Raw genomic sequence first — 11,924 nt, forward strand, 5'->3', positions numbered from 1 at the left:
GGTCATATATGCTACAAGAACGATCATTCACAAGGGGCTGAATCATTAATATGGATATAGGCAAGTCTCCGTCTGATACACAAACCTTTGTATTCATTTGTGTCAGGGTTGTGGTCGTAAAGACACATTTATGTCAGTTTATCCGACGCTATCGTCGACTAGGTGCTACTGGGTGCGTTATCGTTTAACCCCAGGGAGACGCGGTCGCCTATGTTTTATCTAGTTTGGAAATACAATAATTTCAACGGGACATATCGGCGATTCCCTTAATAAATTTATAGCTATAAATTTGTGGCTAATATAAACCTCTAATTTCGGTGAATACTTTAGAGTAATAATGCTAAATGTATACTTGTATTAGTGTTTCATGGTGAAATGCATTGCGGAATCGCACAACTCTAACGCGAAGGAATACTCCATTCCCAAATGAAGTACTATTATCCTGTTCAATTATTTAGACAGGGGTATTTAATAGTGTATCAAGATGAGACCTGGGTGAATGTCAACCACACAACATCCCACCACTGGACAGATATCCACCCGGGCACAAGTACCGCCAATCACCTGCCGAAATCAGACGCTGCTGATCGAGTTCCTAAACTCTGTTCGGTGACTGGGAAGGGAAAAAGACTTATTATTTGTCATGCTGGCTGTGATAAATATGGATTGATAGATGGCTGTGAATTGATCTTTGAGGCTAAAAAAACAGACGGAGACTATCATGGTGAGATGAATCATGACAATTTCATCAAATGGTTTGAAGAACAACTTATGCCTTCTCTACCAGAACCTTCTGTTATCGTCATGGATAACGCAAGCTACCACAACAAATTAACTGAGATTACACGATGTCCTGCTCTAAACGCTCTAGTCGTGGCTACTAAACAAAAATATACCTTTTGAGAGTAACATGACAAAGCCAGTTCTTTATGAACTTGTGAAAAGTAACAAATGTGCAAAGCAATTTGTTACTGATGATATTGCTGAACGCCATGAGCACTTGTGTCTAAGACTGCCGCCAAGACATTTTGAACTCAATCCGATAGAACTGATCTGGAGTCAAGTCAAAGGGCACATAGCTCGTCATAATCATGGTAAAATGGCCACGGTGCGGAGAGAACTTGCACATGCATTGAACTCTGTCACACCTACACACTTCTCTGACGCAGTTAAACATGTAATAAAGATCGAAGAAGATTTTAGAAAACAAAATAGTTTTATAAGAAATAAAATACCCCCTGTGATAGTCCCCCTTAACGAAGATAGTGATGAAGAAATGAGTTCGTCGACTGATTAAGTTATTTCTCCATACCCATCAGGAGTATTACTTTAATGTATGCATGAACTCTTTAACACCAAAAACAATTTATTTCCATATCATTCACTATCAAACAACCTAACAACCTATAAACTAATCGACTAGAAATGCATATAGACTACACATACATACGAGAGAAATGTTTATTTAACGACACACTCAACGCATTTGATATACGTTTATAAACGGTTAAGGAGCATTATGACAGTGAGAAAGAAACTCGCTACCGCCACATGGGCCACTGTTTCCGATAAGCAATTTTGATAAGAAATAATGGACGTTTTATATGCACCATACCCCAACATCACTAGAGCATATTGATTTATTAATCATCGGCTATTGGATGTCACACATGTTGTAATTTTTACATATAGTCTTAGAGAGGAAACCCGCTACATTTTCCCATTAGCAGCAAGTGATCTTTTATATGCACCATCCCACGCACAGACAGAATAGCACACACCACTGTATTTGATATACCAGTCGTGGTACACTGGCTAGAATATGTATATATGTATATCAACCTTGCGAGCGCCGTACACAAGGTTTTGTTTCAAATCATGTTTCAATTTCGTTTTGAATCTGGGTTGTTTTTTTGAGGATATGTTAGAAATAATTGCTACACTTGTACCTGTTAGATAACATTCATCTTACAACTCGCTCGTTAGATACGTTGTAAGATATATGGTATATATCTGTAGACTACTCATTTAGTATTCTCTATTTATATTAATTCAGATACGAACGTTCAAACCAAGCAAGAATCTGGGATGGGAGTTATTTCTCTGTATAACCAAAACTGGAGCAAGTTTATACAAGGCCATGAAGTTATCTCAAAGTGTGTATCAAAAAAACCAAAACGATAGAAAACCTCGCCATAATGAGATTCATTGAAATAAAAAGGTAATTATAAAGAAATTATGTGTAGTCTACTGTAAGTAATTTTGATAATTTGTTTATTGCAAGAACACAGATGTGCGTAAAAACGGAAAAAACTGACGGTAAAAGCAGTATGACGTGTGTTACATGATCGTTATTACAGCTGCTTATTTCAAACCATGTGCATAATAGTTAGTTAGTATGATACAGTAAGTCTGGAATCAGAAGGTAAGCTTTGTCCGTTTAGTTCGTTCCAATAGTACGATATTAAGGAGTATTTTTGCGTTAAAAAGATAAAACACAATACCATTCTATGTGCCTTTTGTTTATTAAAAATAGTTAGAAATTTAAAATATTAAATAAAAAAATATATTAAAAAATCTATCAATAAACGTGCTTCGAATAGATCCTGGGGTGTTCTGTAATAATAATAATAATCATAATCATAATCATAATCATAATCATAATCACAATAATCATAATCATAATCATAATAATAACCACATACAACAAAACAACATCAAAACAAAAAAACACACGGAGAGAAGACCCCACCCGCATCCCCCAACACACACACATACACACACCCTACCTCTCAATTAACACATGAATATTGTTCCGTGACTAAATTCACTTGACCACCCTACTGCATTTATTGTTTTAAATAATAAAAACAAATATAATAAAATAAACTGTCTAAAAAAACAACAAAACCCCTCAAAACATTTAACATTATTCTGACAAGAAAATTGTCACTTTCCATGCATTTTTAAATATTTATATGCTCTCTATATATAATGGTTGTGTCTCGTAATATTAGAATAACGCGGATTCCAACGAAACCTGTCGAACTGTTTATTATAAAACACAAACTATGTTAAAGACACATTGGACTGAGAAAGATGGTCAGATTGATCTCATCTAATGCAGTATGCTGTATCGTTTCTCAGCCGAAGGAGGATGTGCTTCAATATTACCACTATTCCACTGGGTGAAGTTATGTGCACGCACACAGTGTGTCTTGTAGGAACGATTTGTGGCTAACTGTCAACATGCGCTATGAGAATCATTGGCTTAGGCAGGATTTTATATTTGGAGGTGGGGTGGAACCCACACTGTCTATGAGTTGTGTTATGGGAGGGGGGGGGGGGGAACCACACACAGTGATTGGGGTCATGCTCACGCCTCCATCCCCGGCTACCCCAGTGGTAAGAATAATTAAACCATAAATAATTTAAACATTTTTAAAATGTTGCTGCATTTTCTGACACTGTCCATCATAACCTCTTAAATATGTTAACATGTTAAACTCCAACAAATCTAATGTTTAATTTATTTTCTTACACACCCGTTGGTGAGAAAATCATTCGTTATTTTTGATAACACATACTTGTTTACACGTGTACGTGTGTTAACAATTTCAAGACATATGACTGGCTGCTCCTAGGTCACCAATGCCATACATCCAATGAAAAATCTAAATCGAGTACACTGTAACGTATAATTAACGTGACAATCATTTGTCCATGACGCGTAAGTTAACTATAAGTGCAACGGCTGTAAATAACTTTTAGTCGAAAAAGATGTTAAAATTTGCTTAAAACCTGGTTTTTGGTGTAAGACATATAATGTTACATTCGTGTCCGTTTGGTACCATTTATCTCACAACTCTTTCGCTCGTTAGATACATTTTAAAACAACTCGTTGTGAGATAAATGGTATCTAACGGTCACTCATGTGTTATTCTCTTTATATCCATGTGGAGTGTACGACAATGTTTTAAATAATTTAGCTGAAACACTTATACGTTTTAAGAAATCCAAGAGGTTAAAACGTGCTTTAGTTACATTGATGAAGGATTCGAGGCAGGGACTGCGCAAAATGTAAAACAAGGGGATCCGTTCTCAAGCGTTTAATATCGGCTTCTAACAAACTAAGAGTGGGATAAAATGTTAAAGTTGGTTTTGTTTAACGATACTACGTGCTAGATTTGTTAATCATCGGCTATTGGATGTCAAACAGTTGGTAATTTTGACAAATGGTCTTAGAGAGGAAACACGCTACGTTTGTTCAATAGTAACAAGGGGTCGTTTATATGCACCATCCCACAGACAGGACTGCAAATATCATGGCCTTTGATATATCAGTCGTGGTGCACTGGCCTACCAACGGGGATCGATCCGAGACCGACCGCGTATCAACGAGCGCTTTACCACTGGGCTACATCCCGCTTCGGAAGTGGGACAAATGATTAGTAGTGGAAGGAAGGAAGGAAGGAAGGAAGGAACTATTTTAACGTGCCCACATCCTTACGGTTCAGGCATGCCAACCATGGATTCAGATACTGGCATAGCCAGTCCATGATTCCATGGCCGGGGGGGGGGGGGGGGGGGGGGGAGTGGGGGAAGAACTAGAGCCCATGGTTTCTATTTAAGACCTTTCCTACACAAACGTAAAAGGTTGTGGTCAATTAATAACAATAACGTAGTAATTAGTAATACACCAATGTATGATGGCAAACTATTTTTCCACACACCTTGTGTGATTGCTGAATACAAATGGTTATTGCATGTCACACAGTGAGAACGCACCTTTAGCTTAGTTCCATAATTGCAAATCTAAGACAACTGAACGTATTGGCTAGCACTTGTAGTTCTTCATCCGTCCCACGGGTCAGTCGTTCACACCGAGGCCAGTGCCAAATGTCTTCAGAAACACTCGAGACTTGCAGGAATCCACAATCATAATTCACGAGTCAGGGAACACTCAACAGTTTCACATGATTGATTATATAATAAAACATTCTACTTGTCTTGCTCTTGTCGCCGTAATAAAATATGGCTAGGGCATATCTAGTTATTGATTTATTAGGTCAAGGTTACACTTCCTACAGTTAAAATCAAGGTAATGCCACACACACTGTATGTCTACACACATAAATAGTAACAGAAAATAATGACTCTCATCCACAGTATCATGAAGTTAACCTTGTTACTAGCATCCAGTCCCACAGTACTAATACTTAGTCCCACATTACGTCTCTGTGTTTTATAAGCATAACTACTCCCAGTGCTAGTTTTGATTTAGTAAACTATTCTGGGAGTGGCAGTCCTTTTTGGAGGGTTGCAAGAGGGATGGGATCTCAAGTAAAGAATCTCCTTGAGAGTGGCTGTCCTCCTAGAGACGAGGCAGTAGATAGAGATTCATAGAATCAACCACTATTTTGCCAAATTCCCATTCGACTCTGCATTGTGCATAGATACGTTTTGTCATGCAGACTAATAGTTAATTAAACTTTTGTTACAAATACAATGCATTCCCTTATTTCTTTCAATCAGTGTATATATATAATATTAATATAACTGTTATAGATTTACTTTTCAAAGTTATTTTTATATTATGATCACTATACTACGTAACTTTAAATATATACTCTTAAAAAAAGTAGGGGAACTCTAATAAGAATATACAATTGCCAAAATTGTAAGGTATATTAGCTGTGGGGAATGGTTATATGATAATAGTGAATTAATTGGGCAAACATTACAATCGATAGTTCAGTATTACAGTAGGTTTTATGACCACCAAAGATCTTGAACGACGATTGGCAAGGGGTCCAACCTAAACCGTATAACACATGCTTGAACTTCGTATACCACTACCAAAATGGCGGATAAAGCTCACTTCACTACACGACGGTGAGTACATTTTGTCTTACAGCTACATGCTGGATGCCTTTCTGATTAAAATAATATTGCGATACGGCTCTAGAATGAATATTCTATCCATTTGTTTACTTAATTCCCGATTTTGTTCAACCACAAAAAAGCTATTGAAGAAAAACCTCATTATTTTGAAGGTCAAAACAAACATGATCAAAGTTTTTGGTGTTATTTTAAGGAAACGAGTTATATGTATACACTTAAAAAGTGTCTTGATGAAAGTTTGTATACCCTGGAAGCCAAATTAAACAAATACGTTTTGGAAAGTCATTATATAATTATCCATCCAAACATTTTCTTATAGTTTAGGCATATTCCCCGTGTTTAGGACACCTAATCGTATGTTCCAAATTTAGTTTTTCAGAACAGTTTGTGAAGACTGCGGCCAACTATACTCTGGAAGGTCTGCCGTCCGCAGACATGTGGTTGCCCATCACGGCAGACCAGGCGGGCACCAGTGCACTGACTGTGGACGAGTGTTGTTAACTAGGGAGTCATCTCCAAAGACACCGCGTTTCCAGATTCATTGGAATGAATGATCTAGTTTTTATATATTGTTTAATAAATCGACATTGTAATGCAATGTAGTATTAGTTTGTTGTTAGTCCCCCACTGGACACCTAAAACAGCAATCCTAGTATATGGATGCATGCCGTGTATCTCGACTGATCCTTGACCTACATCTGGGGGTTTTCAGAAGTGTTTAGACAAAATTTAATGACAATATGACGTAAGTTGTATTGTGTACATGAAAGTTCCACAACGAGTGACGGTTGATTATTGTATTTATTTCACTCTCGTTAGTTAAGACATGGTCTTAGGTGACGTTTTGAAAATTAACTAACGTGAGTGACATAAGTAAGATGGTCAACCTTCACGAACTGAGAAACTTATGTCATAAATGAGGGGATTTGCATTACATTTCTGTTGCCATTCTACTAAATTTTGTTTTTAATTTTTTCAAGCTGAACAGAGAAATTTAGGAATTACAATTGTGACGTCACTTTAAAAATACTGCATCACAATTCGTTTTTATCCGATCTAAAGCCTCTGAGATGTTTGTCATCTGGAGTGTGATAACCTAAATGTTTCACTACTGCTGCCAGTGGTATCACATAGTGCCAGTGACGTAACACGAGCAGTTTCAGGATAAATAGACTATCCAGGCTGCCTTTGAATATAAATGTACATGTAATCAAATCATAAACCAATTATATATAAGCATTCACAGGTCTCGAACAATACTTGGGTGGTTTTTTAGCGTGTTTTTTTAGAAATAAGAACGCATTTGAATAGTTGAAACTTAGTTTATGTGTACAATTTAATTGCATGTAACATCTGAATACATGAGCATTTGTCCTTGATTCCAAGTCATAATGAAGGAAGTATCTTTCCTTCATCCACCTTGTAGTTGGCACGTGCAGGTTGAACTCCTGGAGGTGGTCCTGGATATATCCCGGTGAGAAAATCCTCTCATGAATCTGATAAACTGACCTCGTTGGCGTCAAAATACCTTATGCAGGATGAATTATCGTGACAGTGCCATTTTAGCGTATCTTTAAATAATACATAGGAAATGTTTGGTTTTGGGGGTTTTTGTGGGGAAAAAAAGCCATTTTGAACACTGCTTCTGAAGAGTGACATTGTTTCTGTTATATCATCAGTATACATGTCTGCGTCAAGGGACAGTTCATCTAACACTTGAAATGTATGATTATCATCACTGTCATTTACACTCTTAGATGCGAATGAGAACCTCTTCCTAAATCGCTTTTCTCTTTTCTTCTGTGATGATCTCTGCTGTTGGAAATTCCTGGATGGATGTAGGATTTACATCTATAGGTGTTGATATGGAAGATGCTTTCTTAAATGGATTGAGGAAACATTTATTTGTGCAATTTATAAAGTCTGAGGTACGACGATTACACAGCCTTTTGCCAGAACTGGATCGTCTAGGTGTCAAGCCGGGAAACAACTTTCCTCTTTCGTTATTGGTAAAGGCTTAACTTAACTGGCCTCTTTTTGTATCTCCCCATTACTGAAAAACAACCCACACCTTAAGTTGAAAAATATAATCACGATATTTTAGGGGTACAAATTCAAATATAATTTTTTGTAGTAAACGAAATCTTGGCTTAAACCAGGGTGAGCAGACGAAGATGTGCCTAAACTATAAGAAATGTCTTGAATGAACAATTATAAAATGACTTTCCAAAACATATTTGCATAATTTAGCTCCCAGGGTGTACAAGCTTTCATCATGACACTTTCAAAGTATATAAATATAACTTGTTTCATTAAAATAACACCAAATATTTTGATCATGTTTGTTTTGACCGTCAAAACAACGAGGTTTTTCTTCAATAGCTTTTTTTGTTGTTGAACAAAATCGAGAATTACGTAAACAAATGGACAGAGTATTCATTCTAGAGCCATATCGTAATATTATTTTAATCAGAAAGGCAGTCAGCAAGCAGCTGTAAGACAAAATGTACTCACCGTCGTGTATCGAAGCGAGGTTTATCCGCCATTTTCGTAGTGGTATACGGTTTAGGTTGGACCCCTTGATTGGGGTCAGAAGTGAAATTTGAAAGTTTACGTTTTTTTATCATTAAATCGCAAATTCAAACAATAAAAAGGACTAAAAACAAAACTATAACAACTGTATGATCAACATAATGAAAAACGATTGATAGAAATAATGTTCCACAGTGATTAATAGACCTTCCTGGAAATTGTCAAAATCGAAAATGACACCAAACGCACGTGTACGGGGCAACTGCGTGATACACGTGCAAACTATGGAATGTGTTTCAGTGTGTTGATAAACGGACCTTAACGTTCTTTACTAGGATGTCTGTGGTCAAAACGTATGTTCGGTCTAATAGTTGATATTAACATTAATATTTCAGGTTCCCCTATTTTGAAGAGTATATATAAAACAGTTAGTAGATATAATACCAATCGTATTTTACATAAATAACGCTAAACATATCAATAGTTGTTGTAAATTGTTGTAAATGTTTTCACATTTGTATACAACTACAACTTTTTCTTTCGTTTTCAAAACCCTTTCACCTTGTTGCCTTTACATTCAGATGTAAACTGCTAGTGCAATAAACGTGTGCGCTGTTTGTCGTGTCGTGAAGTATAGCCCCATTTGACCAAAGCAAATCAGGCGAAGACAGGCAATTTCATTTCGACGACCGAGCAGTCCATGCCTAATGTAATGGTCTGACAATATCAAACATCAGGACTATATTAAAGAGATTGGCCTTAAACTCTCTGACCATGCATGAACTTATTAATCATTATAATGGGACAGATTTAATCTGTTAATTTAAGATGTCGAGGACAGCGATACATTCAGCACGACTTCCAGCAGTGGTATCCATGGCAGGGACTCCGTGGCAGTATTGATCAACAGGGGAGAACTGACAGGGTCACGTTTTGTTTGGGGTTCTTTCAGAAATGATGGCAATGGGGAAGAAATGGAAGGACTGTTAGTTTAAAGGCTTATATAAAGTAGATGCAGCGCGTGCGTGCGGTGCGGGTAAAAAGGCACCGGAATATATTGGTTTCAATGAGAGCTTCTCGACTGGATGCGTGCATCTGCAAAACGCATACGGTCAGACGCAATAAAATAATTGTATGTGGTGTATAGGCCCAAACCGCAAGCCGCAGACGCAACAGTCGGACCGCACGCACGCGCCGCATCCAGTCTATATGAGCCTTAACACTTCATCGCATTGCTCAACAAGCGGCTATTACATACTTGCAAGAGAAGAAACCTGTTTCCGTTATACAGACTACTCCTTCTGGTTAGTAGCAAGATATTCTCTATATGCACTAAAGGGAAATAATTAATTTCTGATCTATCATTGGACTCACTACAAATCAGGTTCCAAGGTGACAAATCATTTCCATGTGCCAACGATAGCAACCTTTTCTAATACAACTGATATAAATAGAGTATTTACACAATACTCCCCCCCCCCCCCCCCTCCAAAATGTGCTGCATTACATATATAATCTAACTGCAAGAAAGGTGGGCAGGGAGAGTCGCTTCATTTAAGCGATTTGATTAATGATTTTATTAGCAACCCTCACTTTCGCTGAAAATCGCACCCTGCACTGGGTCAATCTAATTAAAATTAGCTCCACTATTACATGTGGATCTAACACCAGCCAGTTGGAACTCAAGTCCACCAATCAAAACCGTACTTGCAGAATCCTGCCAGTGATTTAAAAATAATTTGAAAACATTCCGAATTATCCTGAGGGTATACGACATGTTTCGTGTGAATTACGAATGCCTTAAAACATGTTTTATTTTATAAAATAAATAATTTGTAATGTAAAACTCAAGACTGATTTAGTTGGGGTTTTTTTAATAAATAAATAAATAATTTTTAATGTAAAATTGAAGACTGATAACCCACCCCGTACGTATTGGTATGGTTCGCTGTACTGCGGCCACTAAAATAGACTCGCCCTATATTTGTAGAATTTGTATGCTCCCAAATAACGTTATAAAAGGAGAAGTGTGATTGGTCAATATTTAAATTATTATTTACAGACGAAATGTTACCTGGACATTGGGGACTACGCAGTGTTGTTAGTAATCCGATTAAAATTAGTTCTACTAGTCTAAATAAGGCATTCGTAATTCACATGAAACATATCGTATACCCTCAGGATAATTCGGAATGTTTTCAAATTATTTTTAAATCACTGGCAGGTTTCTGCAAGTAAGGTTTTGATTGGTGGACATGAGCTCCAACTGGCTGGTGTTAGATCCACATGCAATAGTGGAGCTAATTTTAATTAGATTGGCACTGGGTCAGCCTCTTTGAAGAGTTGTCTTTCTTAGCCCAGTTCTTACTTGAACGATTTTTTGTACAACTGCGGTGCGACTAAAAAATCGTACAGCCGTGCGATTCCTGTACGAATTACCTAGTTTTTTCCCCGCGCAGTCTCACTTGTGCAACTGCCGTGTGACTGCCTTTCTGCACCGGGCTCGCATACTCTCGCATGAGATTCGTACAGGTTGCACGGCAGTCTGATGAATGTCGCACGGGTGTCGCAGGGGGTCCGCTGGGAGTCGCACGACTCGGCTCCCTTCAGACTCCCATGCGACCTATCATACTGTCGTGCGACTGCTGTGCAACTCCTATGCGACCAATGCGAACCATGCGGACCGTGCGACAGCCGTATGGAAATTTTTAACATTTAGAAAAAAATCGCATCGGCATGCGACCCGTCCGAATTATACACGACACCCCTACAACTTGTGCGAATCACCAACATACTGCCGTGCGACTCCCGTACACTCTGTACGATTTCGTAGTCGCACGGAATTCGCGTAGAAAATCGTTCAATTGAGAACGGGGTATTAAGGTTAATTCATAGTTTACTCGCAGACCTGCATTCAGAACTGAAATTTAGATTCCCGCACTGTCGCCGGACGTTCGCCGGCATGGTCACACGCCAATTATGAATTGTCAAACGCCAAAAATGCATGTGCATATTTATGGGATACTCTCGTCTGCTCGACGTCGAGCATAAGAAACTTGTCTTACGTATGCAGATAATCAGGCTGAAGTCCGGCGACTACTCAACCTATCAGCGGTAAAGTATGCATGTAGCTTTACTTTTAAAAGTGCACTCATTAAGGCCCCAAACACATCGATACTGGATTTTGGAGTCTTTTCAAGTGTAAAAAAATCAACATGGTGTATTTTTACGTCTGGGTCTATAAATGTTACGTGCTGTTAATATATAATAACTGCGTTCTTATTTTTATCTATAAACACAAACAATAATTATGAGCATTCCGCATTGATTATTTGTATCTTAAATTCCTGTTATTTATTAAGAAAAATGAAACACTCTGGTTTGAACATTATGCAGCTACCAGTCTAGCAGTGTGTGGTAATATAGCACGTGTTCTATGTCGTCTGTTGCCGGATCTGTAGCGCTCGCCAAGTCAAGTTTGATTAAGT

Source organism: Gigantopelta aegis, chromosome 4, assembly GCF_016097555.1.
Source record: "Gigantopelta aegis isolate Gae_Host chromosome 4, Gae_host_genome, whole genome shotgun sequence".
Taxonomy (NCBI): Eukaryota; Metazoa; Mollusca; class Gastropoda; order Neomphalida; family Peltospiridae; genus Gigantopelta; species Gigantopelta aegis.